Source organism: Leptosomus discolor, chromosome 6, assembly GCF_034619465.1.
Source record: "Leptosomus discolor isolate bLepDis1 chromosome 6, bLepDis1.hap2, whole genome shotgun sequence".
In the NCBI taxonomy this organism is placed as follows: domain Eukaryota; kingdom Metazoa; phylum Chordata; class Aves; order Leptosomiformes; family Leptosomidae; genus Leptosomus; species Leptosomus discolor.
Window position 1 is genome coordinate 28828867 of NC_141396.1, and position 26886 is coordinate 28855752.

A 26886-nucleotide genomic window follows, 5' to 3' on the forward strand; every position below is an offset into this window, starting at 1 on the left:
TATTTGTGACTTGGTTTTAAAATCTTAGGAAACTTCAACTCTATTTTCTTGTCTGCCCTTCATTCCTTTTCTTTTGACTCTCTGCCTTCCAGCGGCTCAGCCTTTTGAAGATTTTGTGCCTTCCTATCGGATACCAAATCCATTACACAACATAGTGACAGAATAGTGTTATCACCACGGCATTATGCTCACGTGTCAATATTTTTAATACAGGTAAAATTTAAGGGAAAATTTTTAGTGCCAAATTATTCTATTTTTATGTGCTTAAAATCTCCAGATTTTGGAACAGGAAGCACAGGACTGTGGAAAAGGGTCTGCTTGGTGTATGGAATATCATAGAATTAGTTTCATGTATTCATTAAAGATGTGATTTTTTTTCAGCCTTACTAAATAGATTTATTGAAGTCACAGGGACAGAAGTTTTTTGTTTATAGGGGAAACTATTAGTTTGGAATATTTCACTTTCTTAAGTTATAGCTAATTTACCCCTAAATGTGTCTGTTTTCCCTTGAACGTTACCTGTTACTGAAGCCGGACTATGTAGTTTGCAGTTTCTTAACATGTTCTTTATTAAATACAGTTTACTATGTTTTCTCTTCTCTAGCCATGCAATACCAGACTGGGTCAGTTAACAAACTTAGAAAACCTGGCGTATACATTTACGATGTCACATATTAATTCCTTTGCAATCTGAGCTGGAGGTCATCCAGTCCCCAGTTAACGTCATGCTTCTTTTCTGAATTTTGCTTCCATATCAATGTGGACATTTCCATTTCAGTACACAGATGCTTCAATTTCCATTTCATCAGTCTTCATATGGAAAAAAGGCAAAGGATTTATTTCACTTTTCCTGGTCATCTTCAGAACGTGTAACCAATATTTGTTTCAGTATAACTTACAAATTTTAACTAGCTTGACTTTCAACAATTCTTACCTCTGCTACAATATTTAAAATATTTTTTTATTAATCCCTACTTTTTTTGACATCCAAAGTGTACTGTTCTTTCTTTTTGTCTGAAGCAGTCTGCTGTTGCTCCACCCAAGAATATTTTCCAGCCTTAGAATGCTCTTCACCAAAGCCAGCCTAACAAAAACCAAAGGAATTTGTTGGCTACATCAATAAATATCTGGATTATCACTGTTAACTACTTCTTTTTTTTCCTACCTGGAAAATTAGTCTTCAGAATAAAACAGATCCTGGTTCTTTTTGTCTCTTTAGTAACAATACAAAGACTTCTATGTGCTTATATTCAGTCCCGATGATATGTAATCCTGTCTTAATTTTCCTCCAGAACCATCTCTTTATAACCATTCCCTAAAGGGATATTATATAAATTGACTCTGTTTTATCCATACTGTGGTTTTACCAGCAGAAATGCTACCTCATTCTTAATGTACAGATCTGTTATGCTCACTTAATCTTTTCCTGCATGCAGCACACGTTTGTTAACTCTGTGTCTGTTTGGCCCTTCAGAACTTATTCTCAGTCCTCTGCTTTTGTTGCCTTGTTCCCTATTCTCATGCATGGTATTTCAGTGCACCTTCATCCCTTTCCATAGTGAGCACTGTGTTCTCAGCAGTGTTATTGCAACCTTTATTGCTGTGTGCAACGTGGCTAGGCGTAAGTCTCAGTGTACCTAAAGGGCCTATGGTTCCATATTAACCCTTGATCTCTTTAATGCCACGTTTTAAATCATACATCTATAAGATCTTGCTGCCCCTGTATGCATATGTAACTGAGTAATAATTTTAGAAAGTAGGTATGCAGCATCACATTTTAATTGCTGAAATATGTTTTGGTTTTCTCTGGATGATGTGAAATAAAGTTGCATAATTTTTTAGAAGTATTAATTAGAAGTAACTCTTAAATAAAGAGTATAGATGCCTGTTTTAACAAATAATCAATTTAATAAATGTTAAGAATATCAGTAGCAGTTTAGACAGGCTACTTATCAAGGACAGCCACTCATCCCTGACATAGGAAGGATATGGCTGTGGAAAAAGGTTCCATTATTGATTTTAAAAGCTAGAGAGTTGGAGACAGTAATGAAAAATGCCAGTAGTCTTTTTCTTTTTTTTTTTTTTTTGCAGCAAAGTTGACTTTCAGCAAGCTTCCAAGAAGTTCCTATTATTAAAACAAGTTATCACTTAGTTGAGAAAAGTTTCGCAGTAGTTGAACAGATTTTTTGTGTATGTATTCTTGTATACAAAGAAAAAAATATTCTTTATAAATCTTTAGTCAGTGGTTGTCTGTCTTCTTCCTCAGCTGAAACATTAAAGTAGAATAAAAGGCTGGGTAGTTTTCTACTGTTTGAATGAATTAAATTATACTTGTATTTTTTTACATTCATTTATTTTGCTATATTAATATTTATATAAAAATAATTTCATACCTTTATTCATTGTGAATTCACCAGTTTGTTTCTAAGCTTAAATAAACATGTATGTTAGGACAGAACTTCTTTGCAGGTGCTCCTAAAATATCTTTAAAGAACAATCTAAATGGATCAATAAATTATCTAATTAGAAAAGTTCACTTTCTAGTTTTGATCTATATGGTAGTAAATCCTGTCTGAAACTAGCAAGTGGAAAAAAACTTCATTCTTCTGCACCATGAGAGCTTTTTTACATAAAGAAGAATATTCTTGTAGTAGTGTGTGTATGTATGTAGTGAAACTTCAATTTTAAGTCTTCAGTAGCTTTCAAATTAGCAGTAGCAGGTGAAGTGCTTTTATTTATCAACCCCTAATGAAGTTGGGATTTTGCAGTGTGTATCATAATTTTGTAAATGGCACTGGCCAAAGGTCCCGTCGCATTCTGCCACATCCTCAATTCCATGTAATAACTTACCATTCAGGTTTGACTGAAGAAGTCATCATTGGCTTTCCTTTCATTTGTCAGCTTATTTACAGCTGTCATGATTAGGCTTTATTATTACCATGCAGAAACCTATAGAAAACACAGAAAATGCACTGGTGAACGTCAAAGGTGAAAAACACTGGAAATGCAGGAAGACCGTTCTCTGCCTTGCCAGGCTGGTACTGACAATCTTCAGGGAATTTCATTTGCAAAACTGAACTGAGCTGTGTTAACTGGAAAAATGTAAAGTTGATAGAGGGTTAATTTATATGGCGTTATAAACCAAAGCAGCATATTCTCTACCAAACCAAAAATGTAAGTCACTAGGGTAAATCATGGGTCTGCTAGAGTATGTTTGTGTCAGAATTATAAATTTACCTTTTATAAGGGAAAAATGTATTTTTCCTTTTTTTTTTTTTTTTTTTTTTTTTTGCATGTGAACATGCATGAACACACACAAATCTAATTCTGTATCAGAAAGGTGCCCAGCATAGATCATAGCTGACCTGGTTAGAATGTGGCAAAGTGGAAAAAGAGTCTTATAAAAGGGGAGTTTGGAGAAAAGCTTTTCCTGTCTCTCTAATATGTCTTCTTCTTAAATATGCTATAATAATCAGTGACTCTATTACAAATATGAATAACAGCCAAAATGGATAATACATTATGCAACTATCTGTCTAAACCAAATGCAATGCAGCTATTTTTACTGTGATTTAGGGAATCTTGTGGAAAGTTTTCATGCTAGACTGTTACATATACTAGTCAGAAATGGTTTATAGTATCAGAGATATAATCACATGACAGAAATGGAGAGAGGTGTAAAGAGAGTGACAGTTTGATTAATAATGACAATTCTGAGTGTGCTGTTTCTCAGCCTTGCCCAATTATGACATTCGGGTGTCACTTTTAATTTTCACAAATTTGAGCGAGTAGAAGTGGTAGTGTTACCCTTTCCAAATTCATGGAGACCAGACCTCTACATCTGTTAGACAAACCATGGCTGTTTCTTTCAGTTACTTTCTAATTGAAGGGTGGGTGAGACTTAAGTGTAACTGTATTCCTGTCATGCATATTCAGGTGCTAGGCAGAAATATTTTCTCCTGACTACTGAATAGGTTTGCATCTATTTTTTCACTGCAGAAGCTGCAATCCATATTTTAAGATTTAAAAGTTTAAAAAGAGATAATTAGGTAATTTCATTAAAAGGACAAACTTGGAGAGTTTTCTCTGATCATATGTTAACTTTGATATCAACAGAACTTGAAATCTTGAACATCTATGCGTAGATATTCTTGATATAATTTTAAAACCGCATTTTTTTAATTAATATTGATATAGCTGGTGTGGATAAAACACAATAAACAAAAAGAATTAACTTTTCTCAGGTGTAGCATCTGCCAGTTCTAATTCTGTCCTGTCCTTGTCCTTTGTACATTGAGGTCATCATGCAAATAAAGATCAGAAGAATAATCTGGGCATTGTGTATAGGGCCAAAAGTAAATGCTGATAATTTATGTAAGCCTAGATAACTTACAAGTTTAACCCAAACATGTGAATCATCTGCTATTTCTGCAATTGCATTGTATTTTCTTTTCAAAATAGCTTACTTCGGCCACAGTGCAGTAGAGGTGTATGATTCCCATTTCCTCTTACTATTCCAATCAGGAAGAAACAATACATAAAACTGAGTGGTTTTGGACCTTCCATCCAGCACTGGGGGTACTTGAGGAGTCCTTCTGTCTGGCCAGCCTGGAGGTCTTTCCAGATGCCTGACTTTACTCTGGATTGAATTCTGTTCTTGCCTTGCAAGAAGGTGGTTCTTGCAGAATTTACCACTCCTTCCCTACATCTGTCCCACAACCTGTGTTTGACCAAAAACTGCAGCTGTGTCCAAACTACCAGGTACATGAATGAGTACAGCATTTTCTTAATGGTGGTAATTAATGTTAGATTTGTAATATTTTTAATTTCCTACATAGTTTAGAAATAATAGTTACTAATTTGACCGGTCTGCAGCTGAAAATGTATAGCTTCTCAAGGTGATAAGATTGGTTCTCAGCAGGTCTTTTAGTTACGGGGAATGGACAGCAGATAGTCAGGTGAATTGTTGTATATAAGAGCTAGGAAACTGTTTGAACCAGACCAACTTTTATTAGCCATAGACAAAATGTATGACCAAGAAGCCTTTATTAGCATCACTTTCGATACTGCTACCAAAAAAACCCTGTACACAGAGATACTGAAAACATCCCAATTTGTAAGACTGGTTTGTAGCAGTCCTAATGAATTTCGGCTGTGTTGCTTCTCAGGGACAGACAGAAGGGGCTACAGCACCAGTCACCGCTGCAGCAGATGTAGCAACCAACTTTTCTGGTTTGTGCTAGCTCTGTGCCACAGTACTCGGTATGGCTGTGGGAATAAGACATACAGTGGCTGTGACCAGTTTACTTTATTAAGTAAATTTACTTAATAAAAGAAGCTAATTAAACATGTTGCATGGGTAATCTCTTTCAGTGTAGGCTTTTGGAGAATTTATTGGTTTTCCTCTTCATTGCTTTTCTTTAACAGATACTTTTGTTTCATTGAATTCCAGAATCAGTCCATCTGCATTAAAAATTATTTCACAGTTTCTGATCAGAAAGTGTATTAACAGGAGAGGTTCTGAAGTTAGAAAGTGTAAATCAGGAGAGTTTCTGAAGTTTCTCATGAGTTAAGGATTCATTTCTTTGTCTCAGGGCAGTGAGCCAAAAATATGCTTTCCAAAGGATGTTTGATTTTATATTTTTTTCTCAAGAAAACCAAAAAAACTGGGTTTGAGGTGTTGGTTGTTTAATTTCCCAACAAGATGATATTTCTCCAGGGCATAACCTGCCTAAGTTTTATTTTGTTTACTTAAATGAAATTTTGTTTTGTACATGAAACAAAGTATTAATGCTGTAATGTCAGTATTTGGAGACTTTGAAGATACAGTCTTTCTAAAGAAAAGCAGGGAATATGGGCATATTTTCTAGTGCAATTAATACTGCTCTCTGTTTCTGAAAATGGGACCCATACAAATTTAAAACACGTGGAACTTTAAAATTCATTGATAAAAATTTACCAATCTTAGTTTCTGTTTACCCCACCTTGACGTGTTAATTTTGTGAGCCAACACTTCCACATTTCAAAACATCCAAGAAAAAAAACTATTAGACCTCAAATCTGTGTTCTATTCCCTGACTTTACAGTTATCTTTGAAATTACCTCAAATTTATCTTCTGTTTCACCTGGTTTTGTGCCACTTCTCAGTTAAATGTGGCTTAAATTCTTCCACAAATGGTGTTTGATTAGAAGGAGTAATTTGTTTCCTATGTGAGTATTTCTTAACTGATTATCAAATTTGGCTGCGAGGTTTTTGTCCTTTCTTTCTGCTTCAGTATTTTTTCTCATTGAACCAGAGGTTTCAAGAATCCCCAGCACACTATTACTCTCTTGTTGTTTGCTTCTTGTCAATTACCTGCCTGCTCAATTCGGTTTTAATAACGTCAGCAAATAAAGATAGCTTCGGCTTGCTCATTTATCAATTTGATTTTGTTCCAAAATCCATGTCAGATATGAAAGAGCTTTTATGCCTTTACTGAAAGAACTTAACGGTAAGCTACCTTTTGTTTTGTTTTGTTTTGCAGCCGTGTGTATCTTCCACTTCATCAGCAAAACAACATAAAACATCTGAATATGTTTGGTAATTATTTATTTTTAAAAATTGACTGGAAATTTGAAATTTTCTCACGTGATTAAAAAAAGATATATAGAATGTTCTTGACAATCTTCTGGAAAATCTTTGCTCTCTTTTATATATTGCTAGGGATTGCTATTTGTAACAATATTGCTGCTATTCTTTTTGTTGCAGATCTCGAACTACACAAAGCTATTTAACCAAAAGAATTCCCCAGATGTGGCATGCATCTTGGAGGTAAATACATTGATTTGTCCCTTTATTTGGGTATTTGTTTTTCTAAAGTTTTTGCTGCAGCTGTGGCCACTTCATGAATTATAAAAAATATTACGGCCAGTAATTAACATTTGTATCCTTTTTTCAAACTGAAAGAAAATTTATATTTAAAGAAACTTATATTTGATGTTTGGGAGATCGGCCTTCTACAGGCTGGAATATTAGTTCTCCCAGTCACGCAGTTCAATAACTGACCCTTATTAGCTATCACTATTAGATCAGTTTGAACATGAAAAGTGAAAACCTACTTTTATTAGTTAGCAAAGCTCCCAGTGACCTCAACAGAGTCAGGATTTAGATGTAGAAAGGGCCTCTCAGCATTATGTTCTGGTTTGGAGAAAGAAAAAACTTAAGTCCTATTTCCACAAGGAAATATTACGCTTGCAAAGGGAGGACATCAGTGAAATACTATTAGTAAAGCTGCTCAAAAATAAGCTGAATATGGTGGTTCCATTAGTTAATTGGTAGTTTCATACTTGTACTGCAAAAAAACTCCCAGGATAGAGGTGGGTTTTTTCAGGGGTAGTGAAGTGATAATGAAGTTTTCTTTAAACCAAGTATTTATAAATTAATATATTTCATTTTGAAGCATAGAATTTTGCAAACAAAAATAACGTAAGAACTGAGGTCAGTCTGGATTTGATTAGAAGCTCTTCTGGCTCAGCATCCTGTTTGTGACAAAAACTTTTGATGGTAAGAAACATTACAAACCTGCAAAAACCTGCCTTTGGTATATCTTTCTCAATTCTGGGAAGTAGTTTTGGGACATCTCAAATCAGAGGCTGCATGTGGATCATTGTTGGATGTATTGTTGGACATATTTTCCGTTAATTCCTTTGCTTCCATTTTGGATCAATTTATACTTGCTGCTATCTGAATAGGAAGCTTCAAAAATATTTTTGCTTTGTACTTTCTTCTGCTTGTTTAGCCAGCTGCTTCATAACAACACTGATTTGCTTACATATCTTATATGATGAGAAATAGTAAATCCATTTCCCACTCACTTTTGATATTTATTCATGATTTTATAGCTTTCTGTGATAGTTCTTCCCAGTCATTAATTCCTTGAAAAATGCCTCTCTTGGGAGGCAAGCACAGTGCCATAAAGCCAAGGATAGCTGCTATCCTATAGGTAGGGCATGGTGCAGACATCCATTTACATCAGGTCCAGAGAACAGACGGCTGAGGAATATGCCTGCGGGGAGCCTTTAAAAAATGGAAATTACAACCTGGGACATTATTTATCCCATATATGGTGAGCAAGATAATCAGAAGTACTTTATATCTTATTAAGAGGACTTGTTACTTACAGTTGCTAACATGAGAATTCTTGTAGTGCAAGATTTTTAATAACTCTTATAAGAAAAAGAAATCTCTCCTCTTTCTGAAGAGGACATCAGCACTTACTGATTTTCTCAGATATTGCGTTTCAGTCTCCCAGAAATTTTTGTAAATCTGGGGTAAATATTATTAAATTAAATTAAATCAATTCTTCCATGCTCTAATCTGTTCTGCTGGTCTTTTCTTAACTCACTGCAATTTGTCAGTCTTACAGGTAACATTATGTCCTGCATTGAATTCATTCTTTATAGTGTGCCCACACTAAGAACTGTCCAAAGGTCAGGCACTTATCATTTCTGCACTCTGCAATGTGTTGTCATCATGGATTTTAGTCTGCAACTGGACTAAGCCTGTGTTGTTTTTTGGTATTGCTGCAACATGGGAGTATCTATCACCCACACTTCTGTTTTGTTGTTAGTATTTTCTAGATTTCTTCCACTCAGTGAATAGCCAGCCACACACTGATTTCTCTTTCCCTGGGTGTTTTTTATGTGCATTTTTTAAAACTGAAACTCGCGCTGTCATTTTCTGCCCACTAATGCCTCTGGCAGTAATGTTTCTCAGTTCTGACTGATGTTCACAACTGTTTCTGAATTAGTATTATCTGCAAATTGCACCAGAGCATTATAAAGACATTAAAAGAAAGACAGAGCTTGTTGAAGGATTCTAGAAGACATCTTCCTCAAGACTGAATATGTTCTTATCAACCATCTTGTCTGTTGTCTCCAGAGGATATCACACTTTGCCATATCAGAAGTCAAAGCTTGTGCTTAAAAAGAATAATAATCTTCACTTTCTGATAGGTATATTTTTTCTTTTTTTTAGTATTCTTCCCTGGTCTTTAAAGTACAAAGCTGAATAAATATGTGGTGTATATAAGAAAGCCTGACAAGAGGTTTGTCTCATTGCAAAATTAAGGCTAGAAGTCAGCTTATTTAAAGGGGTCTGCTCGTTTAAAAGGAAAAGGGAGAGTTCTTTAATAGGAAGAGAAAGTTCCCTTATAGGAAGAGAAAGCCTCCTAAGTTTTTCACGCTCAGAAAACTGTAACATGTTGTCCTTAGACATGTTTTGGAGAATTGTGGTACTCCTCAGTGCTGTTCCTGTACAGTTCTAGTAATTTGGCTAGATTTCCCTGGCTGTCCTCCCAGGTGTCATGCAGAAATAGAACAGAAAATGAGAGACTGTGAGACTCCTCAGCTTGGTGCTTTGCATGAGAGCACAGCACATGGTGGGTGAAAGTCAGGTGACTTGATCAGAAGTTGTGTTCACAAATCTAGCAGGATGGCTGTGTCTGCTGTGGTGATCTATAATTTACTGCAAAGATACTATTTGGATGGATTGGGTGCCCCTGCTGCTGAGACCCTGTATCTTTGGCAAACAGAAGCTGGTTACTGGCTCTTTGGATGGGGCACTGAATGTTGCTCTTTGGAGAGGATTATGGTAATAATGCTGAGGAACCATAGCAAGAAACAAAAGGAGCAGTGGGCAGACTTGTCACCTCACTTGAAATGTCTCTGCCTGTTCCTAGTTTCAGTTCCCCGAGGGCAGTTGCCCACACTTTTGTTAGGAAGGCAAGATATGTCAAAGAGCACCTGTCTCTGTAAGATTCTCCCAATGCTAAATCTCTCACCTACATGCCAATTTGCCACATGGCTCAAATGATATCTGGAAAAGGTGAGAGAGAAGCCACAGGTCTGCAGAGCGGCTGCTCTAACACCAACACATGGTGACACAGTGAGGGAAGTTGGCGTGATCAAATGAATTACCACAGCCCCTTGCAAGGAATCAGAGATCATGGAAGGGATCCAGACTCAGGGACAGAGACAGCTGTGAACAAATGCTTCCAATTTTCAGTGTGTCATTAAAGACACAAACTGAGTCCAACAGTAAAAGGATCAGTCTTAGAGGAAATTTCTTTATAACAACAGAAGGCAGCCTATGTTGTCCTCTAGGTTCCTGCTTACAGCCATGCTTGCTGCCAGCCTAACTGAGAGGTGCATGGATCCACAAAAAATGCAGTGTCTTTTAATACGTAGTACATGTCATATAAAACTCCAAATGTGTTATCCACCCATATAAGAAATCACAAATTAAGAAACTTACATTCTGATGTGGAATTTTGTACCCTACCATAAACTGAAATAAGACCAGATAGAGTCAGAAACTGAAAAAACAGAGACATAGTTTTGTGAGCGTTCAGGATCCCCTCTCCTAGAACACAATCTTGCTCTTTAATTATTTCCTTTCTTTTTTGTGTTCTCCTGCTGCCTTCTCTGCCTTTGCAAGGTCATTTCTAACAAAGGGCAAGCATGGAGCCAATGGAACAGCTTGCGCAGTTATTGCTGCTGAGGCACTTTAATTCTTGGACTTCCCCCTTTCCTGGGGCAGCCATTTAAGACAGGTCTCCCATCAGGTGCACAAAATGCTCTTCCAAAGAAATGGGAGCTAACTGGTATAATTTTGCCTCTGAACCTCAGGGCCTGGGAACCAACCGTGGTGTGTAAGACCGATAACTTGAAAAACCACAGTACTGTAGGCAGTTTGCTTTGATGTGTGCAGGAATTAGGAATAAGCTTAATAAAAGTAGAAATGTTTTTGAAGTGTAATTTCTTTAGGTTTAGTTTAAATATTATTTAAGCTTATGCCACAAAGGTAGCTAAATAAGGAAGCAGATGTATGAAAATATTCCTACAGTTTGAAATCAGTCCACTGTCATTTAAGATAGTGGATCTGCTTTTCATAAATGTGCTTCTGGGTTTCAGTGAAATATTTGCTCTAAGTGGAAGAAAAGTGATGCTCTCATTGGTCTCAGCTTGTTAACTTTTTCAAGTTCCTTCACTGCCACAGAGTTCTGTCACAGCTTTTTGTCAAAGTAGGATTATGCCTTTGTTAGACCACCCCATACTGCTTTGGGAAAGAATGCTTGTAGCCTTAAACAGTCTTAGCACCAAGAGGTCTTATTATATTTGGAATCTTGGAAGTGTTGTGGATTTTTGTAGGATTGTTATTTGTTAGTTACTGTTAAAGAGCCTGAGAGTATATCCATTGAGGATGAGGCTGCAATGGCCAGTCTGAAAGAAATAACAGATATATAATGTGAAATTCTCTGTTCATACTTTGGAATAAAAATAGAATGAAAAGTTCATTGAAACTTATGACTTAAGTTAACAAATTAGCTCAGACTCCTTCTGAAATCTGCCATGGTTATGGTGTTACAGTGGGCTGGATGTAATGTGCAGGTAAACATGATATATTTCAGTATAGTTTTAAAACATTAAACTCCTTAAAAGAAGTTGTAGCAAGGTGGGGGTTGGTCTCTTCTCCCTAGTAACAAGTGATAGAACAAGGGGAAATGGCCTTAAGCTGCACCAGGGGAGGTTCAAGTTGGATTTTAGGAAGAATTTCTTTACTGAAAGGGTTGTCAGGCATTGGAACAGCCTGCCCAGGGAGGTGGTGGAGTCACCATCCCTGGAGGTGTTTGAGATGGGTAGATGTTGTACTTAGGAACATGGTTTAGTGATGTTGATAGAGCTAGGACAAAGGTTGGACTCCATGATCTTGAAGGTCTCTTCTAACTGAAACTGTTCTATGATTCTGTAATTATCTTGCAGAAGGGATCTGATCTTTGTTTAGAATTAAACAAATCTGCTTGTAAAGCAGAATGTTGGCTTTTAACTCGGATGTGCAATGAAATGTAATGCAACTATTTAGAGAGAGAAGATGACGTACTATGAGACACTGATTGATGTGAACCAATTCTGCTTCCCTCCCATTCTGTTTTGAGTTCTGTCTGTTGATGTATGCAGGAAAGAAAGACTACACTGTGTAAGATTATTCACAAAGAAAGTTTCCATTTATGTGGCGTTTGTAGAAATATTGGACTAGCAAGTCACCTTCTTTCCAGGTACTTTTCTAACATCACATTCAGTATTACCTTAGTTTGTTCACACAGTCCACACAGAAAATACAGATGTAAAAAATAAACAGCTTTTGTTTCCTCCCCAAAAATCCCAGTCTTGGTATTTTTTGCCATTTTAAAAGTTTTTATAGCACAATTCTGATAAACTCTCTGAAGAACTCAGGAGACTTACATAAGATGTAAAAAGGTATAACAGGGGAAAAAAAGTTATCATTCCTTTCTTTCTCCCTCCCCCCAATTTCTTTTGTTCTCTTAGCAGTTTCCTCCAAATCTCACCCTTTTAAAGAAGCTAATTACTGCTCTTCCCTGGCATGCATTAGCATTATGCTGTTGTCATTCTGTCAGGTGCCCTTAGTCAGGGTTTAATAGGCTTGCAGTGAGCTACAATTAAACTCTGAAATTAGCATTTAAAGAGTGTTTACATGACTTCCTCTTCCCTTCCTCCCCCGCAGCAGTTTCCTTAAAGACGCAAGCAGTTTTCTGGTTTGTTTTAATTGTTATATGAGGAAAACACTGAAGAAATCCATGAAGTTGACTTTCATTTAAAAATTGAGGTTTATTTTTTTGCAGCTCTTGGTAAACATTACAGTGCTATTTTGCAAAAGACAAATCATAGCAATTTAGAACCATGTGGTCAAATGCAACCCTTGTTGTAAGCACCCTAACAAATGGCACAAATTAAAAAGAGGAAGAGTTATTGCTCACTCAAGCAGTTTTGTTTCCCACTAAGTTCCAAGTGGAGTGAGAGACTCCCTGGGCTGTTCTTCTGGTCTGGAGGTAGAGGAGACTTGCATGTGTGTAAACTTCTGCTTTCCCTGTAGCCACCATGACCTTCTCACTTTGCTGTCTGCAGATCTCTGCACTTTCTGTGGACACTCAGAAACTGGGAAAGGAAAAGACAGACATATGAACAGTCAAAAAATTAGGACAGATATTGATTGTTTGTATGGGTTTAGAAACTCTTTGTGCAGATGAGGATGTTCTTCCTTTCCAGTCAGGGAGGGATCCTTTGTGGTGGATCGGTCCAGGCAAGGTCCTCTTGGCATTCACTTAGACCAGCTCTGTTTCCTCAGCTGACTGATGTAATAAGTAACATATTGTGCTTTGTTCATTAAACCTGTATGGGAAGGTATGGATGGAAGATTTATGTGCCCGCAAGGCTTGATAGCCCAACCGAAGGACATTCTTGCATAAGTCAACAGGACCCATAGCTGAGGGGGTTGAGTAGTCACATTCTTGCATAAGTCCACCCACAGGGCAACGAGGAAGACCTTCAGCCTTCATCCTTAGGATCACCAGGAGGCAGAGAAAGACCCCCCAGCAACAGAAGGAACATGCGCAGAGTATCGACCTGATTGCGACATCACGAATGCAGGAAATGAGACTGTATATAAGGTGCTTACACGAGGCGGGAAGTTGCGAGCCGTTGGTGGAGCGCAGACTCCCCGGCCGCCCAGCGCTGCCTTTGCTCTTGTTCGCTTGCTAATATAATAAAATTCTCATTGGATTTTGACACTTTAAATTGTCCGTGTCTCTACCTATCGCAACTGACAGCTCTTTCAAAAGACCTCTAGACTCAAGAAAGCCCTGCACGTTCCTGCTTGTCAGTCGTCATCCTGAAGAAGTCACCTGTGGGCTGAAATAACTTTTGGAATTAAATGATATATGCATATTTGGCGCTGTGAATGCTGCATAGAGCGCTGGTGGGAAGCCTCTTAGTAACGGATACAGAGGGCTGAGTTATGAGGAATCAAAATCCTCAATGGGGAAAAATTAAAATTATGTTAGATCTGTGTCAGTGCCCTGCTAGCTGATTTTTTTACTACAGCGGAGGATATGCCCTAGAGTAGGGGGTTTTCTTCTCAGCTCAGGCATTGGATGTAAAAGAAGAATCTGTTGACTTTCTTGTATATGATGACTTTGTAGTTTAGTTCTGAAGTATTTCTCAGCTATCCCTGCTTTTCAAACAAAACATACAAGTTTGAACTTCCGCATTTGATGAGTTTATTGCTACATTGTACATTGTCATTTATTATCTATATCATCAGCCAGTTATGACTCCCTAATTTTACGTGGAAAGTGAGGGCACCGGTACCTCAGCCTGAGAATTTTCAGATAAATTTTGCATCACAAAAGCCATGTGGATTTATAGTCCTCAGGTGACATAGGTCCAGTCCCCCTTATTTCCACATGCAGAGATTATATCTGCTTAATCCTAAATTCCCATTTAATTAAGAAGCCATTAATCTCTTTATTTTATTACTTGCAAAGCTATAGGTTGGTATTTGAGGGAAATGTGAAGGTTTTAAATTAAACAGCTGATATTGTTCGTCCTTCAATATAAAATTAAATTTTCTTTTGGGTAAGCATGCTGGAACTTTATGGAAAGAGACCTTGAACTCTCCACATAACTCACAGATCAACAGTAATGCAGCCATGTTACTGCTAACTGCTGCATAAACCTATCAGCCACAAGTGACAAGACTAATGCTTACCTTCAGTTCCTCTTTCTCCATTTCTCTGTAACTTCAAAACTTGTCCCATTTCTCTCTCAGCACAGCTGTTATCAGAAGAGTTTATAATGGTTTCTGATGATGAATTCTGTTAAACCAATGGGAAACTGCTAGCTTTGAAAACCGTTTTAAAGGTGCTGCAGAACCAGTGTTTGGACAGATATAGTGAAACCTAAATTGAAACAGAGGATTCTAAAATAATGTTACTGGGGTGTTTGTTTTTTTCCTCAGTATGGGATGGGCCAAAACATGAACGTTTGTAGGTGTCAAAGCCCTTTGTGACCCATCATTAGAATTAAAAATGATAGCTGATTCATAAAAGTTTTTGCTATCCAGCTGGTGATTAGTCTCTGTTGAGCTAGTTTTTGCCTGGGCTATGTAGATTATGGTATTTGTATCAGTGTTTGACATTACACAAATCTTTCCATTCAAATTTTTAATGGCTTAATTTCTCAAATCAGTTCAATTTCCTACACTATAGCAGAGTCTGAAGGAAACAATTTGTTTTGCAATATTAAAAGCTGACAGAAACAAGAAATGCTCAGAATCAAATATCTTCTTGAGAGAGGTAAGGGTTATTTAGTCAGTATCTCTTCATCCTGAAGACAGTGATCATATAACACAGGAACATTTTCATTTCTAATCTACTGTGTTTGGAAAAAAAAAGACATTTTGTTTGTATATAGGGCTCTTTGGGCCATTGACTAGTGTGTTATTCGTGTGTAACAGTAGAGTTCACTTTCCTGTCCTTAGCACGGTTTCATCCAAGGCATTGCAGCTATGTAATTGTCTTAGCAGCAACAGTAAAACACAGACTGCATGGTGCTATGTATATGAGTCATGCTAAAGCCAGACGTTGTACAATTTGGCCAGAAAAGAATGGCTGAGAAGAATGCATTATTTTAGGTGAAATACTCTTTCTGACTCCCAAACTTGGGGGCATGTATCAGGTTACAAGGCAAATATGCTTTAGGATGGATAATGAAAACACTGTGCTGTAGGCCACACGAATTAAAAAAAAAAAAAAAAAGAGGAAAAAAACTCGGGAGAAAATCCTATCATAATAGTATGACAGTCTTTGAGTAATTCCACTTTGCTTAGACAGTAGAGATGCATCTTTTTTTTTGTGTTCTACCTCTTAGAAGATGTAAGGTTTATGGTATTGGAAATTTAATGATAACGCTTTATTCAGGAACAATATGCAATAGCAATGACAGCAGGCTTCCTACACCGTCTTACTGATGTTGCTGAGCTTTGAGACAGAAGCTAGCAATCTAGCAGGAGTGGGCTTTGCAGTTTTTTGTATGGTGCTCTGCATATCTTTGGGAAGTCCCATGTATATGACTATGTAAAGTCCTGCCAATAGACAATTGCTTTTACTAGATATTGGACCGATTTAACTGCTAAAGTATTGGCAGAGGACGTTCCTCTCTCTGTGAGCAGAGTTGTAACCTAGCTATAACCAAGCTGGAGGATGAACAAGTATAGATATGCACTTTTTGGTTTAGGAGTCCTTTTGCAGATTATTCTTATTAGGCCTGAACTCCGGTTAAGACTGGTAGGGAAAACTTGACTGGAGCTGATTGACAAAGATATTAGCTTCATCTCTATACTGAAGATTCACCAGGCCCTAAACCATTCCTTGCGCTACCAGCAGTTTAGTTTGGATTGAGACTAAGGAAGAATTTTCATGGTACTAAATCTTTATAGACCCAAGGGTGAGAATTTCAAAGATGTTTGGTGAACATGTTTGCTTTCATCTCGTGTGTCCAATAAAAGAGAGTTTTAAAGAACAAAGTTTTCAGAAAGTGCTGCAAGTTCTTTGCTCTTTGCAGAGACTCAAACTGGTTTCTGAAAATACACGTGTCCGATGTCTTTTTACACTAAATGAGCTCCCTGTTGAAAGGCAGGGGATCTAGGCTGAATTCAGTGGTAGGCTGAGATACAGTACCTTCAGCAGCTGTTGTTTTGCACCTATAGCTATTGAAATCACACTGTGAAGGGTCTTTCAACATTAGTGATAATCTGTTCATTTATAAAAAAGTCTGTCTTTGTGCAGTGAACATTTCAAAATGAAAGATGGTCAGTAGTGTTGAAAGCTAGTTTTGCTGTGAGCATTTTTCTTCAAGCATGAGAAAGAAAAGGCATAAACATGTGGGGTTTGTCTAACTAATATTGTAGTATGTCATGGTTTTGTTACTCAGATGATCTAAAACATTAGATCAATGAGATACTGGAATTTTTAATAAGAGGAGCCTACAGCCATTTTTGAGGGTGTTCAGACTCATTTGTAGCAGTAGGAAAGATATCTGGGATGATTGCAAATGCTAGTTGCCTGCAGCCGATCTCACTGTACTACTGAGCTACCAGTGTGAAAATGGGTAAGACATTAAAATGTTGGGTGATTAACAGCAAGAAGGATTTGTGTTGGTATGTTTGACTTAAATCATCTTATATCTTGGCATACTTTTACTAAGTGAAATGTCTGTGTTTGCTGTTAAAGAGTTACATTAATGTAAAGAATCACTTGCATATTAAGGAGAAGTCATTAACCATCCAGATTTCTGTATGTTCATTGCATTGTCTCTTTTGCAATGCAAATCTTAACCTACAGTAATGGGATAACGGAGAAACTGAGCCCAAAGATATAGGCAAAAGCAAATAATTATGCAGCAAAACCCTTTCTCATCAGTAGACCAGGACTGTGATCACTTAGGACACAGAAAGAATTGGACTGATGAAGTCAGCCATGGAATAATAGTGGTTTACTTTTCATTGTTCATTTTGCAAGGAAGAAGTTGTGCATCATCTTGTGGAGGTCCCGTCCCATGTGCCGTCCTGTCGTCCGTGTGTCCGTCCCCCATCCGTCACCCGTCCGTCCCCTCCGCCCCCCAAGAATATTACAAATTTTTAAAGGAACTTTATGGAAATATTTAGAGAGTTTAGAGGGGAGTTTGTTTCTGACTGAAACATGGTGAAACAGAACTACTGTGTATGTTATTACAATATAAAAGAAGATTCTGAGGGTTTTATCAGTATAATCTCTTTTCTCTACATGCAGTTCTCTGATAAATTTTTTAGCAGGGGAATGAGTTTAATTATGTTTCAGAAATCAAAATCAGATTTATAATATTCACACACTTTCACCTTTAATAAAACTTTTACATTGATGCACCAGCAATAACTCTTGGAGCTGTGAGATATGTAGTAGTTAATAAAAAGCCTATCAATTTTAATTCAAAATGACAGAGTAGATCCTGATTTATTATGATGTAAAAACATGATCTCTTCCATGACATGATATTCCCACCCTGAAGAATGGCATAATTTAATCATAATTCCCTTATATTTCTAGTAATTAAATAACATCCCTTCAGTTACAAATAGAACATTTTATGTACCAGATTTTGATTGCTTTATGTCTCTTTCTGAGAAATTATAAAGGTTTATAGTGCAATAGAATGAGGCCTGGTAGTTCACTAAAGCTGGAATATTGTAACAAGGAAACATACTTTCAGGAATACAGTGTTTTAAAAAATAGTATACAGTGTATATCATAAATCAAGTGACTTGTATTAGGCAGAGAAAGATGCTTTTCTGTTACGTTTGAAGACCCTGAGAGGTCTTAATGTGAATAACTGGAATTTTTGGTACTATTGAAAATTACTATGGGTCCCATGGCATTTAAAAAAATTAAAAAGGCCAGAGGTGGAGCAGCAGCAATGAATGGGTATTTCAGCAGCTGCATAGCTGCAGAAGCCTTACTCTTAACAGGAGAATGGGATTTTAATGGGTTGCCATAAATAATTATTGGAGAAGGCTTTTGTCGATGGCCTGATGAAAGACAGAAGATTTTTGTTATCATTAGGTGCAAGAATTGTGGTAGAAAAGATGCAACATGGAAAGAGGAGAATCCATCTGAATACCTGTGAAGTCAGCTAGTGCAGTTGTCCTCTCAGTCTGTTATACACCCTAATGATCATTAAAAATAAATATATGACTGTCAGCTCTGCATAAATAGATGTTGAGTAAGGTGAACTAGAGTGGCCTTGGTGATCATGATTTATGAGTTCAGCTGTTAATAATGTTTCAATACAAAGTCTGCTTGATAGAACTATAATGGCTTCAAATTATACACTTAGTAATGCTGTGGCAGTTACTGCCAGCAATATAGAAGGCCGTGGGAACAGCAAGGTACGTGTTAAGGGCGGCTCTGCTGGAGAGCGAAAACTTAGAACAATAATTTACACCTGCTGTTGATACTGAAGCTTTCTGCTCCAATGTTGAGCTGGTATTTGCAGAAAGAAAAGTAAAAACTTACGTATGCATGTGCATGTGTCTTCTGTACTGGGGGGATCAGAAATGCAGGATAAATACGAAACCGCATGAAGCTAGGGTGGTTTTAATTTTGGAGATCTAACAGCATTTTAAACTATGTTAAATTCCGTTCACTAATTCATTGTTATCTGATTAAGCTAAAATATGCCGTCTCCTGTTTCTCTTTAGCTAATGCAGTTCTGAAAGAAATACTGTGTTCTATGTTGGACCGTTCCTTCAGGGCATATGGTGAGATCCCCCCTCCCATGATAAAATCAGTTGCCGTTGGGCCTTCTGGGGTGAGAAGAATTGATGCATCGTCTGTTTTGATTGTTAGATCCTGAAATTTAATCAGTAGCTGATAGCAAAATCGAGATATTACTGTGGCTTCCTACTGGTATTTGAATATTTTAACTTTAAATAATCTTCTGCAGATTGGTGTGATTTAATGGAGAGGAGAACATATTCTGTTCTTGTCTAATGCATTTATCCTCACCTACCAACTTTTTAAGCCTGCCCAAGTTTATGTTTTAGCTTTCTTCCTTTCTTCACTGTACAGGGAAGTAAATTGGTGACTTTGCATTTATGTGCATGACATTACTGCCAGGTCATTACTGTCACTGGGAAATGCTAAATGCTTCAGCTACTCACTGTGCATTGCCACCTCTGACAAATATAGGTGAAAGAGATGGAAAGGGCTGTCTTGCACAGCACCCTTTGAAGTGAACTCCTACACAAGACACTGTTCCAGTACCGCCTGCATTCCCATAGATAGGGTTACTCACCCAGGGCCAGATTTTGCAAAATGCGGTCCTTTTATATTTTTTACTTGATTGGCTTGTTTATATTTGCAAGCTTTTGCTGGAAGTCAATTCCACCACTAAATCTTCTTTCTCTCATTACTCCATTTATCTAGATGCTCCTATGTCCTTCCGTGCCTGTCTGGTTTGCACTTCTTTCCAGAGCAGTGAACAAGGGAAGAGCTATGGATGTCATCTATCTGGACTTCTGCAAAGCATTTGACAGGGTCCCCTGCAACATCTTCCTATCTAAATTGGAGAGATATGGATTTGATGAGTGGACTGGTTGGTGGATGAGGAATTGGTTGGATGACCACATCCAGAGGGTAGTGATCAACAGCTCAATGTCCAGATGGAGATCAGTGACAAGTGGCTTCTGTCAGGGGTCTGCCACGGTTGGGACGGGACACGACAAGAGTTTATGTAAGAAGACAGTCTTTATTAAGTTACAAAAGCCAAGATGGCCGAGATGGCGCAGCAGAAAAAACATACCCTTTTATAACCTTTCTCATCTGTCCACCGGTTGTGCACTAAGGCTGCTAAAATGATTCGCTCAATAGCTCTGTCCATTCACCTCTATTCACATGCTGGTTGGCTGGAGCTCCTACTGTATTTCCCACTTCATCTACTGTTCTCTTGCCAAATTTCTGCTCTATAGTATTTGCTCGTTTAGTCTCTTCTTGCTCAGTCTCTTATCACTTCCTCAAACCTGTTTACAACATTCTTCATCCACTTCTTTCATCTTCTCACGGGTATACTGGGATGCTGTCGAGGCCAATTTCATCTTCCTCAGTCAGGCTGTCCCCAACAGGGGTCTGTACTGGGACTGGTGCAGTTTAACATCTTCATCAGTGACATAGATGGTGGGATAGAGTGAACCCTCAGCAAGATTGCAGGTGACAGCAAGCTGAGTGGGGCAGCTGACATGCCTGAGGGACAGGACACAATCCAGAGGGGCCTGGGCAAGCTTGAGAAGTGGGCCCATATGAACCTCACAAGGTTCAGCAAGACCAAGTGCAAGGTCCTGCACCTGGGTTGAGGCATTGCCACTATCAATACAGCCTGGATGATGAGTGGATTGAGAGCAGCTCTGCTGAGAAGGACTTGAGTGTGCTGGTGGATGAGCCACCAATGTGCACTTGCAGCCCAGAAAGCCGACCTCGTCCTGGGCTGCATCAAGAGAAGTGTGGCCAGCAGGTCAAGGGAGGTGATTCTGCTAATCTCCTCTGCTCTGGTGAGACCCCACTTGCAGTACTGCATCCAGCTCTGGAGTCTTCAGTACAAGACAGACATGGACTTGTTGGAGCAGGTCCAGAGGAGGGCCACGAAGATGATCAGAGGGCTGGAGCACCTCCCCTATGAGGACAGGCTGAGAGAATTGGGGTTGTTTAGCCTGGAGAAGAGAAGGCTCTGGGGAGACCTTATTGTGGCCTTTCAGTGCTTAAAGGGGGCTTATGAGAAAAATGGGGGCAATCTTTTTAGCACGGCCTGTTGCGATAGGACAAGCAGTAATAGTTGCAAACTAAAAGAAGGCAGATTTAGAGTGGACGTACAATGAGGGTGGCGAAACACTGGAACAGGCTGCCCAGAGAGGTGGTAGAAGCCCCATCCCTGAAAATAAGGTCAGGTTGGATGGGGCTCTGAGCAACTTGATCTAGTTGAAGATGTCCCTGCTCACTGCAGGGGTTGGACTAGATGACCTTTAAAGGTCCCTTCCAGTCCAAACTATTCTATGATTCCATGATTCTTTTTTGTTGCCTAATATATAGCTTATCCTAAAAAAAATGAGGGTTTAGAAGCTATTGCTCTTTTTGTTGACAACAAATTAAGCATGTATTAGTGGAGGATTTGCAGGTGTTGCAACATCTCAGTTATTTTTCTTTCTTGCCCCTCTCTTCTCACCAAGTTTCATTTCTTTTACCTAGGAATAAAGTGAATGATAAGCCTTAAAAATATTTCTGATCATAGAATATGCTGAAAAAAGTCTCACACAAGTGTCAATAGATGGCTAGAAAACAATTTAAAATTATAAAATTTTAGGGTTTTCTTGTAATTCCTTCTTAGCACCTTTTGGCTTTGCTCTGGACTTTATCTCTGTTTTTTTTCTGGAACACACTTGTCTTTCCTCCCACCCCCACTTTTAAAGGAAGCTGAGATTGCCTTGCAATTACCTTGGTCTGGGATTATGCAACTTTAAGTAAAGCAACACATATCAGAAAATGTTAAAATTATGGTAGTTAACAGTGTTACTGAAGTTAGCTAGTGAAATGTCTGCATCTCATCAGTTAGCATTTCAAGAGCAGGAATGGCAATCTGGTATTAGTTGTATTGTGTTGATACTAGTGATTGAACTGGAGTAAAGAAGTAATAGTGATGTTTAATACAACGTATTAAAGGGTCTGTATGATGGAGAAGCCCATCCATTGCGATTTGATTGTACTGATAACCATCGTCATCCTGCAATGTTGCAAAAGTCGGTAATGATTATTCATAAACTGGAAAGGTCGCTCTTTTCAGGTTAGGTGATTTGCAACTAGTAATTTTATCTTTGCCATACAGCAACATTATCTGTCACTGAACTTAAAACAACTTACATGGTGTGCATGTAAGACCTTATTACTAAATTCAAAGATCATTCTGTTCTACCCTACCTTTATGTGACTTTCTGTCCCATTAACAGGTTGTATTAGAACAAAGCAAATCTCCAAGTATACATTCAATTACTCGGCTTGCAATGTACCAGAGTTTGGTGATGCATTCTGTGCTTGCTGGATTTATAGGGCAATAAGTTGGTGCATACTGATGAACCTCACTTGGAGATGGAGGTGTTTGTAGTGTGTTCTTTGTATTAAGACAGCCAATACTCAGGATAGGTGTGGAGGGGAAAGTAGACTTCTTTTTTATTGAGCTAAATGTTGCAGTAAAGATTGTACCCGGGTTTTTTTCTGCCATCCTGCTGCTCATCTTTTTAAGCATTTCATAGTTCTAATCAATCACATTGCAGCAAATTGGATTTTATTTAAAAAGTTAATTGGATTGGTCTTATGTGAATAAGTATTAGGAAAAGTCCTTTATCTGGTAAATGTTCAAAATTTTAGGAATGTTGAAATCTGATTTTTTTGCAAACTTCTTAACTAGTGAAAATGTAAATTTTGCCCATTGAAGATTATAACCCTTTTTTTCAATTCTGCTTGAATAAATGCAATATCTTTGACTGAGTGACTATAATGCAGTCATTTCCGTACATTTTACTTTCTGCTTAATATTACAGTAATAACACCTCTAGCTTTGCTGAATAAACAGATGGATTAAGTTTTGTTGCTCTGATTCCTCATTTGAGATTCATGACTAGTTGATCTGAGGGATGGGGAATTTTATTAACCAGTGCAAGCCAATGATGCAACAGATCAGAATGCAATCAGTTAATTGATTACAAAATAGCTGCTTATAAGAAAATAGCTACATATTATGACAAAAGAGTGGAGATTGTATCTTGCATTAACATTGCAGGAATACAGCCTTTATGAATTTAAAGTTCTTGCTTATGTAATTAAATAATTATCTCAGTGACTCTCTTGAAGAAAAGTTCAAAAGAAAACACATTGTATATGAAAAGAACAATGCATATTTTAATAGTTACATTAATACTAAAGGGAAAACCTCAGGAACTGTTGCCTTGATGGGTAATTGACAGTAATACGGATTTTAATTTATGTCTTGCCATTGCTTTTTCCTGTTTCAAAACTGAGCTTCCTGTCCTTTTTTTCTTCAGGTTTCTTTATAGCCGATAGAGAAACTGAAAATTTTCTGAATAAAAAGCCACACCTATGTGTGCTCTTTCCTCATCCAAATAAGTTTGCGTGTGTAGCGTGATACCTGCACACTCTGCTCCTGCAGCCCCATGTAGATTAGCCTCCTTTTTTTCACTGTTTTTCTGACACTGTTTCTGTGGCACTGCCTGGCTGCTTGCTGGTTTTGGCCATAACAGGAGATAACTGTCCAATGGTATTTGGTTTGGATGTCAGAGGATTCATTCAATGAGCTGACAACTTCTACAGATTTTTAACTGTCTGTGGTTAGAGCTCCTTTCTAGAAAATTTTTCTTAACGTGGAGCATGAAAAGTCATGACTCTGTAAAACACAGGAAAACAGTCTCAGGACTTGCCTCTAAGAACTGAACAAGCCCAGAAGTAAACTTGATCTTCCTAGAAAAGCATATGTTTGCCACTTTCAGGTAGGGCTAATATTTGTGGTCTCTTGTACAGGTGCTCGTACACATGCACATTGTTGTGGGGCTGAAGAGGAAAGTGTCTTCTCTTGAGGACACTGCTTTCAGCTATAGGTTTCATAGATTTGCCAACTACTGTGGTAATTCACTGGTATGTGCCAGGTAAAACATTAATAGCATATTCTAGTAAAAGCAGATAGTCACAATTTTCCATTAAAGTATCAAATGCAGGAGCAGTTCAGGATGTCTTAAGAACTGAGCTATGTACCACACAAGTTGGTGGTTTTCTTTTGTTTCTTGGTTGGTTTTAAGAGCGGGTGAGACAGCGTGTGATCTGTCTTCTCTGTCACTTGGGCTGCTAACATTCCTCATTACATTAGGAAGCAAACTCTGGTAAACTTCCATTATATGTAGCACCAAAACAAACAAAGCCACATACTGCATATGTGGAATGGAGAGCAAAGGAAACCAGAGGGTGTGTATTCCAGTTGAAAAAAAAATTTCAAATGACTGTTTATCTCATACAAGCCCTTCTCATGAGAATTTGTGATAAGCCTGAACTCTGTGCCTTGAGCTGAGATTCCCTTTAAAGAACTTCAAGTCCAACAGTGCTTTTTATGCCAATACAAAAATACAGAACTTTCAATAAGCAATGCTGACCTTCCCCACATCAGAAACAATCATCAGGATCTTTAGTACTGAGTGAGGTAAATCACATCCTTTTGGGCACAGTCAAGCTCTTTGGTAGATACTTAATTTCTGGATGGAGTATTTTATAACTTTTTCAGCCAGGCTTTTTGCAGTGTAGCTATTGTGGTGGTGTTCTTGATTTCTTGGTGTTGCAAAACATGAAATAAACTTTTAGAATTGTTCCTACAGATTTGGTTTGCAACTCCTCCATAACACTTGTATTAAGCATGCCAGATCTTGAAGAGCATTCAGTTTAAATAATTTCACATAAGAGATTTTAAGGCCAATGAGGACTTTGGTATTTCTGATTTTAGACTGTGATTAGCCTTACTGAACTAATAGGTTCCATGCTAGAAATAAAACTATTTAAATGGTATGAGAGATTGCATAAAGAAAATGTTTTCTCAGAATATTTTGAGGTATCATAACTGGAACAACAGTTCAGAGCCAAAAAAAGATTTTGTATTTACAGATGCCTTCAGAGTATCAAACAGATCTGCTGCTTTCCCAGAATAAAGCCTGCAAGTTTTTTAGTGAAGTCTAGGAGTCCCAGCTAGAGAAATAGTTGGAACATGAAAGCAGCTCAGCAAACTGCAGTGCAAGCTCCCAGGAGCTGGGGCCTGAGGGAATTTCTCCCAAGAACATTTTTTTTTTTGGTCCAAACCCATGATTTCTCATATAAAGTGTGAAATTTCAACAAACTGGCACTTCCAAAACAATTGACACTAACTGACGCTAAGTTCAGCTGAAAAACTCCCTGTTAGCTCTTATGTCGGTGTATTTTTCATGTTTCTGGGATATGCAGATGTCGCGCTCTGGCTCCTTACTTATTTTTCAGTTGCTGAAGGAATTGGAAGGCAATGAAGTTTCTTGATTTGATATGAACTCCAAGCTTTCCTTTTCATTTGCAGGACTGTTTAACGGATTTATTTCACTGGAAATAGTTACGCTTCTAGGACGTACCTTAGGCCAAGGAAGTTGCTTGTGAAAGGAAAGCTGTGTGAGTTGACAGAGGGCCCTGATATATCCCACATGCTCTGCACAGTGGGGTTTCTAAGGGCTTGTCCAATATGTGGTGACTGAAGTGCAGTGAATCCAGCTCAAAACTAGTTTGGTTGGGGAGAGGCAATAGTTCAGGCATGTTGTTGATGATAAAAAGCACTTGAGAAACTGAAGAAACTTTCAGAAAATGACTATGAGCTTCATGCTCCTGTGGGTACACAAGATAAACAGGATTACATGGATATGTCGGTATAAGAGCAGTGCTGCAGCAAAGCATTAATTTAAAATGAATGAAGAAAACATTCTCCTTGTTCATGCTCAGCTGGCATTGGCATGGCCCTTGCCCCTTCATCACCCTGAGATATTCTTCAGTTAGCAGACTTCTCAGCTGCTCCCAGGACAGCCTTGGTCTGTCTTCACCTGCATTCGTCTGTCACTTCAAATATCTACTGAAAGAAAACATTTTTCCTCCTATACCTTGTTTTCCTTTAGTTTCTCTCTCCTGAAATTCTGATACATGACTAGAATGCTTGTTAACAACAACTTGGAAAGCTACCAAAAAATACAATAATGTTGAAGGAGAAAGTCTAATTGTTCTAAATGAGTCTGTGGAGCTCTTCTGCAAATCAAATGAAATACATAAAAATGAAATACATAAAAAATTCCAAAGGCAGGAAAAAAAAAAGGGGGGGGGGGGGGCTGTGCAAGGGGAGGATTTGTAGAGGGCAGTAAGAAAGGGAGAGAAGCTAGTGGTATGTCTGACTTGGATTCCAGAACTTCAGGCCTGGAATCTAAATTTTATAATGCACTTTTTTTGATTTCTAATCACATCTGCGGTGTAGCTCTGGTGATTTGTAGCATACAGTATTTCCTTGACAACATATTTCATGCACCTGTGTTGCTTAGTCATTATAAAAACTATTCTGCTTGTTCTCTACATGACTCTATATTTACGCAAAGCATTATCACTTCAGTGAAATCCAGATGTTTTCTTCATGACCACATCTGATAAGAAGTGGTGTGAGAGGCTCAGAATCCTGCCACAATGAAACATCCCTGGGGTGGTACACCATCAACAGAAAAACAGCTTTAAAGAAGTCTGTCCATAAGACTGGTCATGGTTTCTTAGGCAACCTTTTCCAAAGGTGGCAAGCATTGGCTTTGCCTCAAGCTGCTGAACTACATGCTGTTCCATTTCATTCCATAAAATCCTCCCAAATTTAGTA